The following is a 16,189-nucleotide window of genomic DNA, read 5'->3' as shown; positions in this document are numbered from 1 at the left end:
CCGGTTCGCGTACTTTACGCGCAACGGAGCTTTGTGAAGCGAAGCTGATTGGTTCTCCGGCGTCTGTCAACATTCCAAAAAGTCCGTAGCGGCCGCCATCTTGTCTCTCGGTAGGATCGAGAGACAAGAGGAGGTCAAAACAAAGGGGGAAATAACTATAAGGGGGCATAGTAGATCCTCGCTGACCCCCTAGGTTTGATGTGGAGGTTTTAAAAGGGCCCCGCGGGGCAAAAAAAAATAATAATAATAATAATCGAACGGCTGAATGGATTTGCACGAAACTTGGCAAAATATTAGGGACTGGTAGCCCGATGTGCCTTTGCTAGGTCTCAATATATGTGCTCCAGTGGATTTTGAGAAATTAACGTTCAAAAAAAGATATATATCTGTAACAGCGCTCCGCTTCGCGTAACGGAGGTTTGCGAAGCTGATTGGTCATTCTGTCACTGGGCTATAGTTGGGCTACATCTGGCTGATATTTGGGCTACATTTGTTTTTTTGTGTGTCTGGCGGCCATCTTTGGGCTACATTGGGCTACATTGGGCTTCATTGGGCTACATTGGGCTACATTTGGGCTCCAACATATATATAGGCCAATGTAGCCCAATATATATTTTTCAAAGTTAATTTTCGTAAAAACCACTGGAGCATATATCTTGAGACATAGCAAAGGCACATCGGGCTACCAGTCCCTACAATTTTGCCAAGTTTCGTGGAAATCCATTCAGCCATTCGAGCTAAAAGTGAGTCCAACCGCCCTATGGAAATGAAGGAAATGAATGGGTAATTTGTAATTAGCAAATAGCTAATCGCAAACTAGGAATGGTAAAGAATCGCTATTTATTCCTTAAAGTTCGCTATTTAGGAAATGCAAAAAACTTTGATGATACATATGGCGGTTCATCTCTAACAAGATAAGAAGCATAGGGATACATTTATGATGACTGGCGCATCACCAGGGATGTGTTAGTCATTCTGTGCCGCTGTTCCGTCACCTATGGTGTGCTGCATTTACAATGCGGCGCATCATGGGGCAAAAACAGCACAGATGCGTGATGTATCTGTGCCGTAAAGGTGGCGCATTGCTGGAGTTGTATCGCAAGTGTGATGAAGCTCCAGCAAGGGTCGGGGGTGCCCCTGTCGCAGGGTTTCTGTTCTCACACAGAACTGTGGACAGAGGATTGGAACCTCGGCGAATTAGGGTGTCCCAAAACTCACGTTAGTAATCAAAAACTCCTTAGCAAGCTAGGTACAGTGTCACATTGGATATAACAAACTCTCAATGTTTAGACAATCCAGAATATGAACTTATAGTACCTCAGGATACGTGGAACTCATGAACAGTCGGTCGTTATATATTTCTTAGAAACCAGAACATGGAGTTAAGAAGAACACATGTGTATTTGAAATGTTTATTTACTAATGCCGTCTTCTCAGGCGTAGTATCTTAGATAATAGAAGTACACATATTATCAGTAGCAAAATTACCAGCATAGTTACTAGTACATAAAAAGCGAATGGTGACAGTATGTTAACATGCTGTAAATGAATAAGAGTTAGCAACACTTATAAGCAGCTGCGGGCCGTGGAGGGAGTTACGGTGGGGCAGGGAGGCGGGGAGGGGCAAGGTAGAGAGGGCTCCACCCTGCTTCTCCCCCTCCCCGCCTCCCTGCCTCACCGTAACTCCCTCCACGGCCCGCGGCTGCTTATATCTCACCCTCCCTTATACACATATTATATTATTTGCTAAGAAGGTCTCTTTGTGTTGGTTTAGGGCGTGCCCATACTTTAGTGTCTTAGATTTGAAGGAATCACATCAGCATACACCAGCTCTCTCTTCATGTGAACCGCATCAACTGTTGTGTATGTGTGTTCGGCAAAGCAATATAAAACCCGCCTCATGCCCAGAATTGGCAGAAGTTGCACTTATGTTATGAGTATGAAGTCGTGGAGATCAGACCTCATAACAATTCTGTATCGTGTTGTTCTTGAAACTTTAGCACTCGCTGTACAGATATAGTTTAACAAGCAAAGCAGATAGTAGAGCAATAACATATTATTCTCATGTAAACCACGATGAACTACTAGGTGGAAAGCTAAAGCAACAACTAAGTGTCGTGTGCAGAAGTTGCAAAAAAGGAAAAATGGCGTTTAAACCGGTAATGAGCCCATGCTAACTTAACACGGTGTAAAGATATCCAGGACCTAGATGACACCTCCCCATGATCCGGAAACGAACTGAATAAGATAATAGAAGTGCCATCTCATGAGAGCAGATTGCAAGTTTATATGTGGACGGTCCGCAAGGTAAAGCATTAAAAACTAGGAAAATTTAATGCTAAAGAAAAATAAAACAGCCAAGTACTTTATCGAGTCTTAAGCCAATAGGCAAGGTAAATAATAAAAACTTGACAAATAAGTCAATGAATTGTCAATGAAATGCTAGTACTCAGCATATCAAACATGAAAAAGGTCTATGACATAACTGTGTATGCAAAATAAGCTGCAACAGCCTCCAATAGGAAGTCACCGTCTTCATCCGAAAACAGTTCAGCCATCCAATTTAAAAGCGGAAAAGAACATACGTGCTCTCCCAGCACCGGATCCTCTATCACCATCAGAGGACAGCTCGGTGGGTTTTCAAGAAAGCTCTGTTCCAAGAAAGACTGTGCTGCCGCCAGTAAATTCCAGGGACCAAGTAGTCCATGCATCAATGCCACAGCCATAATCCTTTCGCCAGGACAAACCAACTCGTGAGTAATGATAGGAGTCATCAGCTGATTAAAGTCGACGTCAGGAGAAACCGGTCCGCAGAGACACAAATCAATGGCCCAATCGAAATCACAGGTCAGGCAGTGAAATACAGGCTGGACACAGGTGAAGTAGGAGAATCGAAAAGATAATCCATATGCCGTGCTTAATATCGCCAACGGCATTGTGCCATAATATTCTAGCATGCGATTGCGGAACAGTGTCAGCAGCTGCAGGGTGGGAGGTTGCATAGGAGGGACATCCATATTTAAAAATGTAAAAAAGCACAAGAGCGTCCGCTGGTAATGCAAGTAAAAATGCCAATCCACGAACCGGAGTGGAGAAAATAGAATGAAAGGAAGCAGGGATGACTCCAAAGATTTTCTCAAATGAAGTCACGAGACCACTGGTAACAACTTTAAAAAAGTGCGCCAGGGTCTTTGTGGAGGATGCGTTAAAGATGGTCGGAACCATCTTGCTGAAATTGAAAGGCAAATCTGAATTAAAAGTATTCCTTTTATCGTAACAGTAAGTGAACGGGTTATTTGCTGCAGAAATGTTCTATTTCCTCCCACACATGAACATAGGGAGTTTTCAATCTGGCCACAAATACCAACCTTGGGACAGATTTCAACGGCATGGCAAGAATAAGAGCTCTTTTGTCTCAGAGAGAGGTGGCCTTGAGTTCGGCCCGTGAAACTTTCGTGCTTCACATAGCGAACACCCGTACAGAGGTGCAGACCCTTTTCAATTAACTCAGAACAATCTTCATTATTGAGCATCAAATAACTACCATTTTCCAACAACTTGAACGTGGGGATGATAGCAGGAACTGGCGTGCCTTGCAACACGCAAGCCATATTTGGTCGGTGTTTGTTGCATGAACCGTGTAACTGTATGTGCCTACACATTAGTGAATGATCTGGCGTCTCAGTGCATTCCTCTCCATTCAGATAAACTTCTTGATCATCTTTGAAACATCTGTATGTGTATGGAAGCGACCAGACCTCATGAAGAAAAGCACTACCTAAAGGTTCATAACGACCTATTGGTATATATTTCATACAATTTGAAAACTTATATAAAGCAAAAGGCAGCGTTATTAAACCGTGGATAAGGCACGTTGCCAAAAAACCCGCAATCCTCTGCTGATGATGTCACTGAGCATGTCATGAATGATGTAATATGTGACATCATCAGCAGTGGATTACGGGTAATAGTATCTCTAGTTTACTCCCCTATAGCTGTCTTTCTTTTAACATAAGTGTCTGTTTCCTTCCCTTATACTTACTGTTTTTGGTTCGCTTCTAGTTCGCGTACCGGCGAGCGAACTGGGAAGCGAACTAAGAGAAATAGAGGTTGGCACAGTTCCAAATATTGTACCAATTTTTTAATAACGGGGAGGTAGTTCTGAAAAGAACTTTTTTTTTATTGTTTTTGTTGTTTTATATTTTTTTTATTATTTTTCGGAACATTTTTTTTACTTTTTTTGAATTTTTCTGAAGTTTTATATTTTTTTGGCTTTTTCTTGGAGGGGGCAATGAAAACGATTCATTGTAAAGGGCTCAACAGGAGCAACAAAACAAAAAAAGAAGTATTTATTATTTTGGGCGTTTCGTACAAACTTGCATATGATAGTCAATAGCTCTGTTGATCAGAGTGATGCTTTTTTCTCCGTAGGAAATGAATCCATCGCAAAATACGCAGGTGTGTTTTACTTCACCAAATTTCATTTGTATATTTGGCACCATCTCCCTGCCCTCTGGTCCCGTTACTTCCGGTACAACAGATCTTCTGGCCATAATAGGGAGATTATCTAGGTCGTTCCGAAACTGTGCAGCACTGTAGTTGTTAGGATGCCACCTAGTCATATGGCGATGCATTGTGTAGTTTCCGAAACTGTATTTTTTCTCGGTTCCTCTGGACAGTCTATCTTGACATATAAGGCAAGTTACGTATCTTGCATTTACTTTTTTCTGACCTTTGGGAATTTTAAAAAATTGCCAAATGAAGTTTTCTTTCCGGTGAGACGTCCTGGGCTGCTCAGGCAAAAACTGCCTCTCTTCGTGCTCGTCGTCCTGTTCCTCTTCTTCTTCTTCTTGTTGAATTATAACTTGAGCAGGTGGTCCACTCTTCCTTGGATGTGGTGGAGGTGGTGGGGAAGCACCAGCTGAAGCTACTAAAGAAGCCATTGCTCAGTGATCACAAAGGGTCTTTCTCTCACAATGATGAAAGTCAGAGTGAGGAAAGAAGGAGGGATTTTCATCATTTGGGAAAAACAAGAGTTCTCAACCAATCAAAAGTGTTCATTTTAGATTATATGACCTAGTCTTACATCATTAGGAAACCAAAAGTGAAATGAACCAATGAAAAGTGTTATTACCAAGTCACATGACTTGCTGTGTTTACGTTAAGCGCTTTGCAGGGCCTCCCGGTTTGCTTCCAGAAACCTGCGCTTTGCGACTCGCTTCGCGTACCAGTTCGCTAACGTAGCACGTCATATGACGTATCACGCGACAACGTGAAACGTCATGCGGACGGGAGGCGTCACGATGTTGTTTTCTAACGCGGCACTTGCGGTAAAGAAACGTTTACCGGCTCGCGGTCTATTTCGCGGCATCAAGGTCAGCTAACGGGAAGCTTCCCGATTCGCGAAGCGGGAACGAAGAAAAAAAAATATTTTAAAAAAAAATTATTCATAAACATATAAAATATATTTTTGGATTTAAAGAAGAATACATTTTACAGCTACAGATATTAGCTGTTAAAAAAACAATGAAATTCACAGAAAAAACCATAGGTTATAGACCATATATAGTTAAGAATTAGCATTTACAAAACCTTGAAAATTCACTGAAAAAACCACAGGTTATAGACCATATATAGTTAGGAATTAGCATTTAGAAAACCTTATTTTACTCACACAAAACCATTGAAATTCCATATATAGTTAGTTGCACTAACTATATATCGTGCACCCGCAATCCACTGCTGATGATGTCACATATTACATCATTCATGACATGGTCAGTGACATCACTGATGACATCACTGATGACATCTCAAATGACATCACTGATGACATCACTGATGACATCTCATTTGACATCAATGACCACATCACTGATGATATCATTCATGTGACAATACAATGCATCTCCTCACATTTTAATATAACCTCTGTTTCACCCAGTGTTAAAAAGAGAGTATAATTTTTTAAACCATTGACACACCAATACTAGTTACTACATACGCACTCACTGATTGCTACGTCTACACACACCTTCACTCATTCACCCATACAATCATTCATACATACAATCACTCATCTTTACAACACTATCATATGCACTCATACACCTATACAGACACTCACAGTCTGCCACTCATCCATGGAGTTACTCACACACCTAGTCAGTCCTGTAAAGAATCAATGACACATCCATTTTCTTGTCTATACAGTTAAACATAGAGCACCTTACATTTTCAAACATATACTAACACATACTTACCTTCTTATACAATCATTAATACAAGTACAGATTGATCTGCACAGAGTCACACACCTCCCAGCTAGCCACACACACACTCAGTCTCCCATAGAAATACTTGGGCAATCAATCAATAACCCATATAGTTACTCATATAGCTACTGATCAACACATGCAGCAGTTTACAGAACAACAGACATAATGATGCACAAATTAAGACAGTTTAGTCACTAACCCATGCAGTCAGTGAGACACATTTAATCACTCACTCATACAGTCAGTCATGCACCTACTAAATCCTTCGTCCAGACACTTACACATCCACTCATTCTTCAATATGTAAGACATATTTAAACTTTATAGAAACAAAAAATCACTGGATGTTGTTATCAGTGATGTCATCAGTGATGTCATTTGAGATGTCATCAGTGATGTCATCAGTGATGTCACTGACCATGTCATGAATGATGTAATATGTGACATCATCAGCAGTGGATTGCGGGTGCACGATATATAGTTAGTGCAACTAACTATATATGGAATTTCAATGGTTTTGTGTGAGTAAAATAAGGTTTTCTAAATGCTAATTCCTAACTATATATGGTCTATAACCTGTGGTTTTTTCAGTGAATATATATATATATATGTATGGATCCAATCCTGATTCTCACGTTTTCTGAAAGCAGGCACCGACTCCGTGAATTTGAAGATCAAAGGTATTTAATCACAAAAAAACGACCAGACGCGTTTCGCCCGACAAGTCCGCCTTGTTCACTAAGGCAGATCCCCGAGGAATGGGGCCCTTGGGGCTGAAAACGACCTGGGAAGAGGGGCTGCATGGCCTCCCTCCCCAATTAAAATGCGGCTGGGGGATAGGGTCTGTGGGGTACGACAACAGACTAAGGAGGGGGGCCATGAGGCCCCAACCCATCCAAATGTGGATTAGCCACTCAAACACCACTCACAGACACACCTACCTGCTCAGAGACCCACACATACACTCACACACCCACTCACACATCCACACACCCACTCAAAGACCCACTAAGGCACTCACACACCACTAACAGAACCACTCAGACACTTACACACCCACTCACAGACCCACTTAGACCAACATGCATCCACTCACAAACCCACTCAGAGACTCACGTATCACTTACAGAGACACTGAGACTCACACACCTACTCACAGACTCATTCAGATACTCATGCATGCACTCGCAGCAGACAGACCCACTGAGAAACTCATGCACTCACTTACAGACCCACTCAGGGAGCCATGGGGCTCCCACCAAGCGTGATCCCTGGAACTTGACAACTAGCAATCCAGGAGATATGGTCTTGGGAGCTCCCCACCCACCTAGGTATACATAGGGTAACACTTAAGGGGTACTGATCACTGTGTAGACTTTCATTAATTGCAGCCCTTGATACTCTTGTGGAAAAATCACAACTTTCAAGGACACAGTCTATTACTGAGATGGACTCCCTCCTCTTGAAGGTAGCTTTATTTCTGCAGAGAGGATCATGAAATTCAGTAACAATAAGAATGACAGTTTAATGATTTGGTAGCGAGCCTCCCCCCTCCCTTATCCCTCAGGCACCTATTGCCTCCAATGCTAAGGCAGTCAAATACTGAGTGCACATTTTCCGCCTGGGTCAGACCAAGTTCGGCATTAAAATCACCGCCTAGAATAATTTGAAAACCTTTATGCAGAGGAGAAAGGTGTGCATGAAGGCCAATGATAAAGTCGGACAACACATTAAGGTTGGTTCTGAGTTAAAATACCCATTACCAGCACGGTTCTCCTACTGGGGCCTTTAATGTCCCTGGGGTCCCATGGCCCAGGCTCCGGCTATGTCCTGGGGTACCTATCCCCGGAACATAGCTGTTTCCCGGTTAGCACTGGTTCAGGCAGGGAAACCTCTGTTTCGCTCTTGCTTGGTGGGAGCAATTTAAAGCTCCCACCAGGCGGGAGCAGGAGAAATGCCCCTCCGCACCCACCTTAGTAATGGGCAAAAGTCTTCCCGCCTTGTCCCAGAATGAGGGACATTTTATCCCTGAGCATGTTTCCAGCCATTTTTTGTGACACATTCTTGATGCAGATGAACATGAGGACATCTCCACTAAAAAAGAAGCACTTACTTCATATATTTAAAAGGAAGTATTGTTGTTTGGTTGCGATTCACCTCTTTTTAGTCACTTTATCTTCTCTATGCAAGAATTCATGTTATCACTGATTTCTGGAAGAAGACGCTCAAGTAACAATATTATTGTAAAAAGTAAACTCACACAAGGTAATTGACCATATTTCCTCGTAGTCCATTATGCAGCTGTAGCGCAGAATATGCACAAGACATTAACCCAAAAAAGTAGCACTTACTAATAAACCAGTAAAAAGTACTCCAGGTGGGTAGACATTTTTTGCAAAATTGCGAACTTCTGAAGATAAACAGGTAGGTGAGTTTCAGTTCTGGCACTGGTGCTCATTTCTTAAACATCAACGGGAAGCACTTAAAAATAAAAACATAGCAGGGGCCCTAGTTGAAGCTCCACTTTTGTAAACGACAATTGATCCTAATTTGTTTGGCTTGATGAAGGCAAAGCAAGAGTGTTTTCTTGGTAAATGCACCTTGAAAAACAATCTTAAATCCTTGATGTAGGCAAATGCATCGATAGTCTATTGGAGCGTATTCTCCTCTGTAGTGACTATGACGAGTAGGTTGTTTCGTCTAAAAAATTCCCCCAAAAAATTAAGGTAACAGGGACATTATTGTTGGGAATTAATTTTAAAAAAGCATAGAGATTCCTTGAAAAACCAAAGGTTACTAATGTCACTGGCTATGTCTTTTTTTTTCTTTTTTCTTTTAAATACCTGGTACAGATCGCAATAAATACATTTTAATATTATATTATTATTGAAAAATCTGACATACATAGTTTTAAAGCAGGTACAAATTTACGATGAATCAATTGAGACAACAGGCTATCTAAAGGATGATAAAAGGCGATACAAACAGGGAATTACACTTCATTATTTCAGAATATATACACATATTATATATACATATATACAAATTATTAAATAAACATATTAAACAGTTTAGACATGGGACTCCCGCCATCTCTTGATGGGGGCCCAGATGCTCAGCCCCATTTATCACGTTTTCCTACCCTTATGCTTGTATATGGAAGATTCAATATTATGTATCCCCAGGAGTCTGGCCAACCACACGTGAAAGGAGGGTACTACCATATCTTTCCAGCCTGCCGAAAAAAGAATTCGAAGGACCGTAACAGAAATAAAAACAAGAGCTTCATCCTCTTTACTTAGCCCCAGATTACTATCGCTACCTATTATCATTAGGGTAGGGGATAGGTTGATCTTCACACCTAGCAGCCCCTCCCAGAACTTCTCAATCTCACCACGGATTATGCTCAACTTTTCACAGTGATGAAACATATGCAATAAATTAGCATGCCCTTCATGACATCTAGGGCACTTGTCATCTTACCTTTTACCCCATTGATGCAGTTTGGTTGGTGTGAAGTATAAGTTAAAAAGGGTTTTATAGTGTTGCACCCTCAGATTCGTGGAACGAAAAAGTTTCCGATCTAGTTGCAAGGCTTTATCAACATCGACATCCGGGTCACCCAATTTCGATGTCCAGGCAGCTTCACATTTTTCAAAATCATCTTGGATCCCTCCCAATAAGGACCTTTATACCATTTTGATCTTTGTGCCACCATTTAACAGATATTCCATCATACTAATTCTGCCGCCTGGAGAAACACGCAGTTGTATAGCTGTTAACGTTTTATAAATCTAAAAGAATTTAAACGCTTGGTTACCCGGGATGTCATATTTTTGTTGTATCCAAAGGGGTAGATAATAATACATTTTCAATATTACCATTAATTTTTGCACCATTTTCCAGACCCCCCAGGCACTATTCAAGACCTTGTAGCGCATTTTTCTGAAATAGCGCCGCTCCGTTTTCCACAGTAGGAGTCCCAGAGCTTCCCTATATAACAGAAGTTCATAGATAGAGGGGGGTTCTGGTTCCCACAAGGAGTATCCGCTAAATTTGTGACCGGAGCAAATAGTATTGCCATCTGAGTAAGCATACAGGCCCAGTGGTAGAATCTTAGATTCGGGACTGCCAGCGCTCCCCTTTCCTGTGGTAAGGACAGATATTTCATTGACCGCCTAGTTTTGCCATTTTGCCAAACAAAGCTCATAAAGATTGCCTCCATAGACTTCATTAAACTTTCCTCTACTAAGAATGGGATAGAGCAAAAGAGGTATAGAAACTTAGGAAACATGGTCATTTTCAATACATTTACCCTGCCTATCAGGGACAGATGTAAATCATCAATTCTTTTCAAATCTGTCGCCATTGGCTTAAGCAGCGGGGTAAACTTTTCTTTAACAATTGTGTCTATTGCTGAGCTGACCCTGAGATATATTGCTGAATCCGAATATCTGTGGAGAAGTGTGGCTCACTGGTTAGAGGAGGCAGACCTGGAAGCAGAGGTCAGCCCGGGACCAGGGTTCAATTCCCGGCTCGGCGGGGTCTTGAGTCCTAAAATGTCCATGGACTCGACAATTCTCGCTCCGGTGCCTACTCGATTCACGGGTTCACACTCTGCGACTCTGGGCAATAGCTTGCTTAATCTCCACAACGGCCCCTCGCGGCGGGATGCCTGGCTTTCACCTTGCGGATACCCTGCCGGGGTATCTCACAGGGGAATACCAGGACGGGTTCCCTAAGCAAGCGCCTTGAGACCTTCGGGTGATTCGTGCGCTATATAAATCAAATACATTTACATTTACATTTACATATCTACTATCAACTCTGCTTATATTGTCGGTACAAATTATTTGAGTCTTGCTCTCGTTCAGGAGATACCCTGAACAGTGACCGAATTCACCTACTATTCGTGTGAGTGCCACCATAGCCCCAGCTGGTTCAGGGGTGATTACAGCCCGATCGTCGGCATAAGCCAGTAGTTTGGTCTCATACCCGTTCAAGACCACTGGCATGATATCATCGCACCCCAATATCCTGCGGACCAGAGGATCTATATACAGGGCGAAAAGGATAGGTGAGCAGGGACAACCCTGACGTGTCTGCCTGGAGATATAGATCCTTCATATAGTTAAGAGGAAGGACCCTTATTTGGTGGAGATTTACCTCTTTGTAGTCTTGTTGTCTTCTCTATAGAAGGATACATGTTATCATAGATTTCTTGATGAAGACACATGAGAAACAATCGCATTGGCAAAATGCATATAAGGTCACTGGAGACATTTCCTCATTGACATTTAACTTCTGAATTTCACTTAATTTCTGAGCCGACCTGTAATGTCCCTGTAACCTTTCTTTTTTCCTGTGAATTTGTATGTTTTTTTAATTCTATTTCCTAACTATAACATCCCTGCAACCTCTGTTTTTCCGTGAAAATTTTATATATATATGGCCATATGATAACAGATCCACTTTTACTGAACAAAAGAAAAATACACAGCTGTATAAAAACTAAGTCAGTCCATCCTTCATCTTCAATACGTAAATGTCTTAGTAATATTCTCATTACATCACCAGTCTCAATGCCAATGTAACAGACAATTGAATATTAGAATATCAGCCAGCAAGTGTTTAGCCAAAACAATCACTTCTTCAGGGCTGATGGATAATAATAGTAATATAAGATACACAATGGATAATAGCTAATCAGTACATTTATATTATAAATTAACCACAATAAATCTTAATACCACATATATGTACCACAATACACTAGACCAATCCCTACATTTCTGCAGGATTTTTTGACTAGTTGTTCCAACATGAATTCCTTAATATAGTACTGTTAATTGCGTATATACTGATAATGAAGTGGTCCTTCAATAACTATACATGATTTAAGATTCAACATTCTCACTCTAATAAAGCAAGCCATCTCAGTGTACATAATGAGAAAACATATGGTGCAAAACTAATCTGCCTATCATCCAAAGCTCTTTGTAATGATTACAGGTATTATATAAATTGAATCAGCAAAAATGAATTCTTCAAGTATTCCGTTACATCCTTAAATTCTAATACATGAAAATATATGTTCAAACATGTTTCTTTGAGTTTCATTCCTTAGTTTCATTTGGCATGCATTGACTTAAGGACTACATTAGTGTTAGTCAAACTGACTTATAATCCAAAAGGATATACAGGAACTCTATACATACATTAACTCACCTATGAAGTGTTAACATCATTACTCCCTTCACAGATTGTCTCCTTCTTTCTTAACACATTTTCGCTTAATAAAAAAGTAAATGACTGGTATTATAATAACCCGATTAGTCTTTATTAATATCTAAAGTTAGAAGTGGAAGTTGTAATTACGGGAGGCATAGGAATGATCTTAATTTAAACCAGGAGACACAAATTAGTTATAAAGTTTATATCATAGTTCTACAATAAGGTAATCTAAGAACAAAAACAGATAATTATAAACAATACCCTCTTTTTCATATGTTTAAATTGCACATCAGATTCATCCGCCACCTCTCTGCAAGATTCCTACTAACCTGATAAATACGAGCGATAGGAAAACAGGTCCTGATATGACCATGACTTATTATTAAGAGTCCAACTTATTGGCTGGCTGTTGATATTGTATTCAAGAAGCCCAAAAAGTTACCAACATGTGGTCAGACATCAGAAATGCAAAAGTGCCTGTCTGAGTTCATCCACACGTATATTATGAAATAGCTTGTTCAGATTCTAACCTTATCAAATGTAGAGGACTTACTGAATATTATTTAAGTCAGTTAAATGATTCTAATATGATAAATATAAGTAGATTAGCAACCAGTCTACAAAGGAACAACATTGCTTGCAAGCAAAAAAAAAAAGAGAAATAAAATGTTAGTACTAATTTATCCCTGCACCAGGATCGAAACACCACTTATCAGACTATACGTATCCACTTGAATCAATGGACGACTGTCATGATAATGAAGTGACAAAGTATTATACTTATATACCTCAATCCCCAACATCCCAATGACAATCATCTAGCCAAAACATATTTTTGGGGAACATTAGCACATATAAGCATGAATCCATTAATAATAATCAATCAGAAAAGTCATCCTTACTCTGATTAAACCCTGACATAGAGTGAGCATCAATATGAATCAAGTGTGGAACCTTTCATAATAATATCCTCAGACTTCATTCATTACCCAACATGGTGTTAAACTTGACTCCTAGCAATACAAAGTATCTCATTCTGTTTAACCTGATTAAACACCAATGCATTCAACTTATGTATAACCTTCGATACCCACAAAAGTAATTTTACCCATCTCAATTAAATGTTGTTATTTAAAATTAATTGGCATGGGATACTTAGGGTCAAAAACGTTGAAGGCTCTAATAGGCTCCTTCCATCATCCTTTAACCTTCTAGATGCAAAGCCAATATTTTGTATTTATACAAACACATGCAGTTTGTACTGTTACAATCATAAAGGATGTAATCGAAAACCTCGGTTTTTCTGTAAAATTCCTTAAAATATATTCTCCAGAACAATTGTACAACAAATACATTTACCACAGTTATAACAACCTTTTGTTGAGTATCAGAATAAGTTTGCAGATCTCTGGGTAGAGATAGAGTATCTCCCAATTTTGTTGTGAGACTAGTATAAATGAAATAAATCGCATTGCTATATGTTGGTATGAATCTTATCTCTTCTTCCTAACATAGGCCCTCTGACCGAATCTCTCATTAATATTGACAGCTTCCTTTTCATATTCATTATCAACACTGCAATTTCTTTTAGCTAGAAAAAACATCCACAAAGTTATTCTCCAGTACATATCAAGTCAAATCCGATATCATCAAGAAATGCTATAGCCTGTTTCACCAAAAGAGGGGCACTGCTCTCACTTATAGGAACTAATTTATGGGACTGTATGAGAGGGAATGTGCCTGTAGCAGTCCTTGGAGTGACAGTGATAAATTAGCAGCGGCCTGTGCAGCTTAGAACGGTGGGGCGAGTGGGGAGGGAGTCAACAGACGACGAGGATGGAAAAGAAAATTTAAAAAAAGAAAGTCCTTTACCTTCTGCTCACCGCATTGACCAGTCGACGATGTGGCAAGTGCAATGTAAGTGGTTTTCTTTTTTATTTTCCCTCGTCACTCAACTCCTCCCCCCACGGCCCACCACTCCTACCTCCACCAGCCGTGGCTGGATACATTAGAGAGTTGGGATGATACATACATAATATTATTTTAATTTGGAAAGAAACTGTATATAAAGCTTATATTAATTTGAATAAAAAATGAAAATAATGTGAACTTGATCACTGCCTTGCCCTGGTTTGCATCAGGTAGGCTTTCCATCGGTGGGCATGGGAGTTCTCATGCATCCATCCATGTGTTTTGATGCTATACCCAGATTTACAAAAACTTGTAAACATGAGTTTGCACCATATTGATGCACCGACCTGAAGAGGCGTAACAAGGAGAACTATATGTATTTCTCCTCATTGCTTCCTCTTTACATATGTGATGCATTGTGAAGCACATATATAAAGGGAAATATTCTTCTAAGGATTGTTGTATTTCTTCCTGCACAAAAACAATCCTGCCCACAGCACAGGCACCCTTACACTATGGTTGTATTGGTGCTTGGCAGCATAGAGTGTGCCAATGCAGAGAGAGCAGAAATGCTCCATACTTTGTAAATATGGAGCATTTCTGCTCTCCCTTTCATCAAAAGAAGTTCACTAGCTCCACTGAGTTGCATAAAATAATAGTAAATGTGCCCAACCTGTGTGCAAAAAAGCCCCGTTTTATATAGAGAAGCCATGGAATGGATAACATATCGTCCAAGAAAATGCATTCCTGTACAACTACCCTTATAAAACGAGCCTCTGGTTTTACCCATAATGAAATCCACATTAATAGTGGATGCCTTTTAATTAAATCATCCATATAGAGTAACCCCAGCATAGTGTGGCAGACATGGGTGGTGCAACCCTGAGGGACCGCCAATAATCTTTTCCCAAAATGACTCTCATCCTCCTGCAGGGTTCCAGTATCTTAGTAGCCCCACAAACCGGCTCCATACGGAGCGACAGATATACATTTCCTCTTATAAATTGTTTGTGACCCAACTTTACCGCAAACCTATGTATGACCACAGTAGAACTAGAAATTTGCTGTTAGCTTACACTACGTTAATGCCCACAAACAAGAGGTGAATCAGATGGGATCCCCTATTAAGTAAAAGTATGTTTTGGCCCACATATCATGGTGAATGATTTTGCTACATTCATATTCAGATCTGGATCCTTCATGAAACGTGAAGTCATCAGGTAATCCCTGAATCTCATTTGCGGTCCTCGCCAACAGGACTGCGTCTTCCTCACATAAGCAAGCTATTTTTTTTTCATTTAAATACCCAACATGAGTGCCTCCTATCCAGTGCTTTTCTGCCCTGCCCGTCAATATAGAAATGTACCAGAAGAACCCTCAAACGTGGAAAGATTGAGAGTAAAATTGGCAAAATATGCACATTGTGGTGGAGAAAGTAAGATTAGAAATAGAATTTGGCAAAATGACTTCACATGCCATCTATGGTACAATAAATGACTTCTAAGGAAGGGCAGTCACCAAACACTATATTATCCTTTTGTGAGAGGTGATAAAAATAGCATAATAACTTGTGGGTGCATGAACTGGTAAGTTTTGTACTTGTGGTGATATTTTCTCAATTATAATCCACCTGATATCTAAAGACAGCTTTTATAAAGTTGCATATTTTGTGTTGTTCTACATTCCTATTACTGATTTACACCTACATTTCGGCCTAAGAGACAAGATTTAACTGCACTTTATAGTTAACCTTAATTATGTGTATA

At 40.2% G+C, this 16,189-nt stretch overlaps 1 protein-coding gene across 1 annotated transcript in view; it reads left to right on the top strand.

The window, feature by feature from the left end:
* Nucleotides 1-16,189, top strand: part of LOC144768737 (integrin alpha-M-like) — a 364,452-nt gene that overhangs the window by 271,541 nt on the left and 76,722 nt on the right. The gene's annotated exons all lie outside the window — the stretch shown is intronic.

The sequence above is a fragment of the Lissotriton helveticus genome, chromosome 7 (genome assembly GCF_964261635.1).
Source record: "Lissotriton helveticus chromosome 7, aLisHel1.1, whole genome shotgun sequence".
NCBI classification, from domain to species: domain Eukaryota; kingdom Metazoa; phylum Chordata; class Amphibia; order Caudata; family Salamandridae; genus Lissotriton; species Lissotriton helveticus.
Note: the sequence above shows the minus strand (reverse complement) of the source record. Positions and strands in the feature narration are given on the sequence as shown.